We start from the raw sequence: 6,000 nt of genomic DNA, 5'->3' as shown, positions 1-6,000 counted from the left end.
GCGTCTGCCCGAGGGGTCTCGGTATTACAGCTTTGCCGAGCTGCTACTTGGTCGGGTTCAAACACATTTGCAAAGTTCTACAAGTTTGATACCCTGGCTGAGGAGGACCTTGTGTTTGCTCATTCGGTGCTGCAGAGTCATCCGCACTCTCCCGCCCGTTTGGGAGCTTTGGTATAATCCCCATGGTCCTTACGGAGTTCCCAGCATCCACTAGGACGTCAGAGAAAATAAGAATTTACTCACCGGTAATTCTATTTCTCGTAGTCCGTAGTTGATGCTGGGCGTCCGTCCCAAGTGCGGACTCTCTGCAATACGTGTATATAGTTATTGCTTAAATAAGGGTTATTGTTATGAGCCATCCGTTGAGTGAGGCTCAGTTGTTGTTCATACTGTTAACTGGGTAAGGTTATCACAAGTTGTACGGTGTGATTGGTGTGGCTGGTATGGGTCTTACCCTGGATTCAAAATTTCCTTTCCTTGTAATGTCAGCTCTTCCGGGCACAGTTTCCCTAACTGAGGTCTGGAGGAGGGGCATAGAGGGAGGAGCCAATGCACACCAGATAGTACCTAATCTTTTTTTAGAGTGCCCAGTCTCCTGCGGAGCCCGTCTATTCCCCATGGTCCTTACGGAGTTCCCAGCATCCACTACGGACTACGAGAAATAGAATTACCGGTGAGTAAATTCTTATTTAGTCCTTTATAGTGGTGGTTGTAACACCAGGGCTGCAGTGCAGTCCTAAACTAAAAGAGGGGAGGTGAACAACAGCACCACCAAATGCTGCCCAACATTGCTGTGAGTCAGCAGGAATAACGGGTCCACCAGGTGGATCATAACAGCCACAGATCAGCCCTCCCCCCAGATTTTGGTGCCGACCAGCTCCCATTGACTAGCTGGCTATCTGCCTGCCTCAGATTACCGAGTCACTTCACTCTGAACACATTGCAGGGGCTGGCTCCATTCGGAACACCTACCCCTGCATGTGGGTTTTCGATACATTCAGGCGCTATATGGTATCTTATTTCCGCGTATAGTGGCAATAAAAAATTACAATTATTGTGTCTGAATCTTGTTAATTGCTGCCAGACCAATGTGGCATGCCCCTAATCTTTCCAGTCGCAGGAAGTTCCACTCATTCAGGACCCACGGGAGACACCTGCACTGTAGTGGCTTTCTGGATCCCACCAACAGAGGCCTATGAAACAGGGACAGATTGCAGGGGATCTGTAATAAGGTGGTTGTAGAGGGGCCAGCTAACCACCAGGAAGTAAGCAATCGAATGGAATGCCATGGCAGCCAAGCTCCTATGAGCACCCACCCCTCTGCCATCCTGTCACGTAGCAGCCACGCTTAGTGTACTCCAGTGCAGAAATTAAGAGACCTATATATCAAGCTTCTTTTACATTGTCATGTCATGTATCCGGTCTACGTTACAATAGCCTAATACAGGAAATATGACCGTAATCTCAGGGAAAAGGCTGAATAGTGCTTGAGACCGCAGACCCCATTATTCTCAAGTGAGGACTGTGGCCTGACCCGATGTACCACCAAGCTCCTTTATGCCTATGGAGGCATTTTCAGAGAAGGCGGCTCTTGTAATCCCTCTTCTGCAGTCACGGTCTTCCACCAAAGGTTTATTGGGCCTAACACACTTGGCGATATCTTTGAAAGATATGAACAATCTAGTTAAAAAAAAAAAACGTTAAATCGTTCACATCATTCAGTGTATCTGCAACAACGATGAACGATGCATGTGCCCACAATCGTTCATCGTATATCAATGTATAGTATGTAATGTCATAGTGTCCAAATCGCCCATAGATATCGTCCAGTGTGTATGCTAGAAATTGCTGTTGAAAAATCGGCCAACGATAAGAACGTTGGTTGGTTACATCGGCCAAATCGCCAAGTATGTAGGGCACATATGAATAATCTTTTAAATATGTGGAAGACTCCTCCAATGTGTTGGGATGTCATTCATAGGGATAGAGTATTAACCAATGCACTGTCATTATAGAAATTGTGAATGCATAGGTGGGATAATCATATTAAAAATGATTATGCCTGGCACAATGAGGATTGTTAAGAAGTTTATGTATAACTAGTCATGGCAATGCTAAAGATGACTGGATAGTTTAAGTCTAAGAGAACACAATTAACACAATTGAACATGACTAATCACTTGATATTAATCATCCAAACAAAAACAAGATTTAAATGAACATTTCCTGTCCAGATTTGCTTAAGATCTTCTGAATAAGCAATTACTTGCTCATCCCATTAAATTCTATGGCAAAAATTAATTTCCTGAAGTTGAAGTGCAGTGTAAATTGTGGCACTGTGGGATTGCATATAATCACACTGCAAAGCAATTAAAAATAGCTTGTGTTGCAGAGCACATTGGAAAATAAATTGCAAATCAAGTATTTGTTATAGGATTAATATTTTTTAGATTGCAAAAGTTATAATTCACCCTTTCAGCCTGTCCATTATAAATATATCTTTCAATTCACAAGATATCTTGTCCAGATGACTAAATATATGAGGTAGCACACAACAGGATTTGTAACAACAAGATATGTTAACTAGGACAAAGGCAAATGACCCAGTTCAGCAGGGAACGATGTTGCGGCAGCGTTTGCATGCTGGGGCCTTTTAAAGTGTGCGTACGCGCATTAGCAACGGCATCTCACACCTGCGAACGCCTCTGCTTGATTAACTGGCAGAGGCATTCGCAGGGAGGAGGGGGCATTGACTCGCCATTGGGGGGGAGCACGGTACAGACAATGCAGGCATGTCCATGACCATTTGCGGGGTGGGTCGCGGCCAGGGCCGGTGCTACCATTAGGCAGCTGCATATGGGCGCCAGCACTTGAAGGGCGGCGCTGAGTGGAACAAAAAAATGAAGGAAGTGACTGTTGACTGTGCAGTGCGCTCGCCGTGAGGGGAACCCATTCCCTGCTCACCCGGTGTCAGATCTTCCGTTAGAGCCACATGTCCGGGGTTGTTCCCACCAGCACCTCCAGCGTCGCTCGCTCACTCCCCCGCCCCCGCCTGGGACCACAAACCGTGTATGCGGTGACGGAGCTGCTGGAGCCCGAGGAGGAGGCCGGGTGCCGGTGGCATTTAGTATATTACTTATCATGCAGCCTGGGACCCGCCAGCAGGAGCCAGAGGCGGAACTTTACTATGAGGATGACGGCTCAGGGTGCCATTGACTTCCTATAAGCCGGCGATACAGCACATCGCTGGGGCCAGCTAAGCTTACCATGTACTTGCAGGTGGCTTGCTGACCCCTTCCCAGGGACAAGTGGCCGCCTCTCTACAAAAGCTCCTCCGGCTCAGACACCTATCATCTGGTTGGTGCGGAAGTCAGTGATTCCACACTTCACAGGATCAGCCACGGGGAGTGAACATTCCAGGAGCCCCATCAAAGGACACAAGGGGCCGGGGGCACCGAGACTGGCACTGCTGCTGCTGCTGCTACTACTTCAGGTAAGTCATTGTCACTGTCTCTACTTGCCTGATGTACAGTACACCCAGAGCAGCTTCTCTAGTACAGCTCCATGCCCTACATTATGCTGCACATCTGACTGCTCCCTATTGCCCTGATACATCCTGACTGCCCCCTATGTGTCCCTGATACACCCTGACTGCCCCCTATGTGTCCCTGATGCACCCCGACTGCTCCCTATGTGTCCCTGATACACCCCGACTGCTCCCTATGTGTCCCTGATACACCCGACTGCCCCCTATGTGTCCCTGATACACCCCGACTGCCCCTTATATGTCCCTGAAACAATACACCCCGACTGCCCCCTGTGTCCCTGATACACCCCGACTGCCCCCTATGTGTCCCTGATACACCCCGACTGCTCCCTGTGTCCCTGATACACCCCGACTGCTCCCTATGTGTCCCTGATACACCCGACTGCCCCCTATGTGTCCCTGATGCACCCCGACTGCCCCCTATGTGTCCCTGATACACCCCGACTGCCCCCTATGTGTCCCTGATACACCCCGACTGCCCCCTATGTGTCCCTGATACAATACACCCCGACTGCTCCCTGTGTCCCTGATACACCCCGACTGCTCCCTATGTGTCCCTGATACACCCCGACTGCCCCTATGTGTCCCTGATACACCCCGACAGCTCCCTATGTGTCCCTGATACACTCCGACTGCCCCCTATGTGTCCCTGATACACCCCGACTGCTCCCTGTGTCCCTGATACACCCCGACTGCTCCCTATGTGTCCCTGATACACCCCGACTGCCCCCTATGTGTCCCTGATACACCCCGGCTGCCCCCTATGTGTCCCTGATACACCCCGACTGCCCCCTATGTGTCCCTGATACACGCCAACTGCTCCCTATGTGTCCCTGATACACCCCGACTGCCCCCTATGTGTCCCTGATACACCCCGACTGCCCCCTATGTGTCCCTGATACACCCCGACTGCTCCCTATGTGTCCCTGATACACCCCGACTGCTCCCTATGTGTCCCTGATACACCCCGACTGCCCCTATGTGTCCCTGATACACCCCGACTGCTCCCTATGTGTCCCTGATACACTCCGACTGCCCCCTATGTGTCCCTGATACACCCCGACTGCTCCCTATGTGTCCCTGATGCACCCCGACTGCTCCCTATGTGTCCCTGATACACCGCGACTGCCCCTGTGTCCCTGATACACCCCGACTGCCCCCTATGTGTCCCTGATACACCCCGACTGCTCCCTATGTGTCCCTGATGCACCCCGACTGCTCCCTATGTGTCCCTGATACACCCCGACTGCTCCCTGTGTCCCTGATACACCCGACTGCCCCGTGTCCCTGATACACCCCGACTGCTCCCTATGTGTCCCTGATGCACCCCGACTGCCCCGTGTCCCTGATACACCCCGACTGCTCCCTGTGTCCGATACAACCCGACTGCCCCCTATGTGTCCCTGATACACCCGATTGCTCCCTATTGCCCTGATGGGTGGTCTTCTGTATGCCGGCGGTCGGGCTCCCGGCGCTCAGTATACTGGCGCCGGGAGCCCGACAGCCGGCATACCGACACTTATTTTCCCTCGTGGGGGTCCACGCCCCCCATAGAGGGAGAATAAAATAGTGTGGCGCGCGTAGCGTGGCGAGCGCAGCGAGCCCGCAAGGGGCTCATTTGCGCTCACCACGCTGTCGGTAAGCCGGTGGTCGGGCTCCCGGCGCCGGGATGCTGGTCGCCGGGAGCCCGACCGCCGGCCAGCCGTAGTGAACCCGCCCTGATTGCTCCCTATGTCCCTAATACACTCCAGACTGCTCCCTGACTGTTCCCTTTGTTCCTGATACACTCCTCACTGGTCCCTTAAGGACCCATTTATCCATGATCGTATTTGCAATGCAACCTGAGTCTGAGGTACATGATTCTGGCACAGTGAGATAGCGATCTAGTGAGGCAGCGATCTCTCTATGCTGGCATCAGTCCTCTTACCCTAACTCTCCCGCTGTCAGGATCTGATGGAGCTCGAGGAGGAGGGCGGGGGTGGCACCTTCACCCAGGCAGGGAAGGGCTTCCCCAACTACCGACTGATCTGTACCCCCTCACAGCCAGCCTTGACCAGCGGCGGCAACAGGGAGTCAAAACCCGGAAAAACTACGAGTGGGTCTTCAAGGGCGACTTCCCTCATCCGTAGCCACAGCATCAGCCAGAACAGAAAGGCAACCATGGTCAGTACCTCAGCCAGCCTTCAGTCATGTGACCGGCAGGAGGTTCTGCAGCAGCTGTGACTCTCTAGTGCCTGAGAGGTGTCAGCTGCCTGCAGATGACCATAATAACATGCCAAAACATTAATGTGTGGGTGTGTATATATATATATATATATATATATATAATCTCCATTTGCACAGTGGGAACCAATGTAGCGGTGTAGGATGGGTCCAAATTACAATATATATATATATATATACACTGCTCAAAAAAATAAAGGGAACACTAAAACAACACATCCTAGATCTGA

This window comes from Pseudophryne corroboree, chromosome 3 (assembly GCF_028390025.1).
Source record: "Pseudophryne corroboree isolate aPseCor3 chromosome 3, aPseCor3.hap2, whole genome shotgun sequence".
In the NCBI taxonomy this organism is placed as follows: Eukaryota; Metazoa; Chordata; class Amphibia; order Anura; family Myobatrachidae; genus Pseudophryne; species Pseudophryne corroboree.
This window is presented reverse-complemented; position numbering follows the sequence as displayed.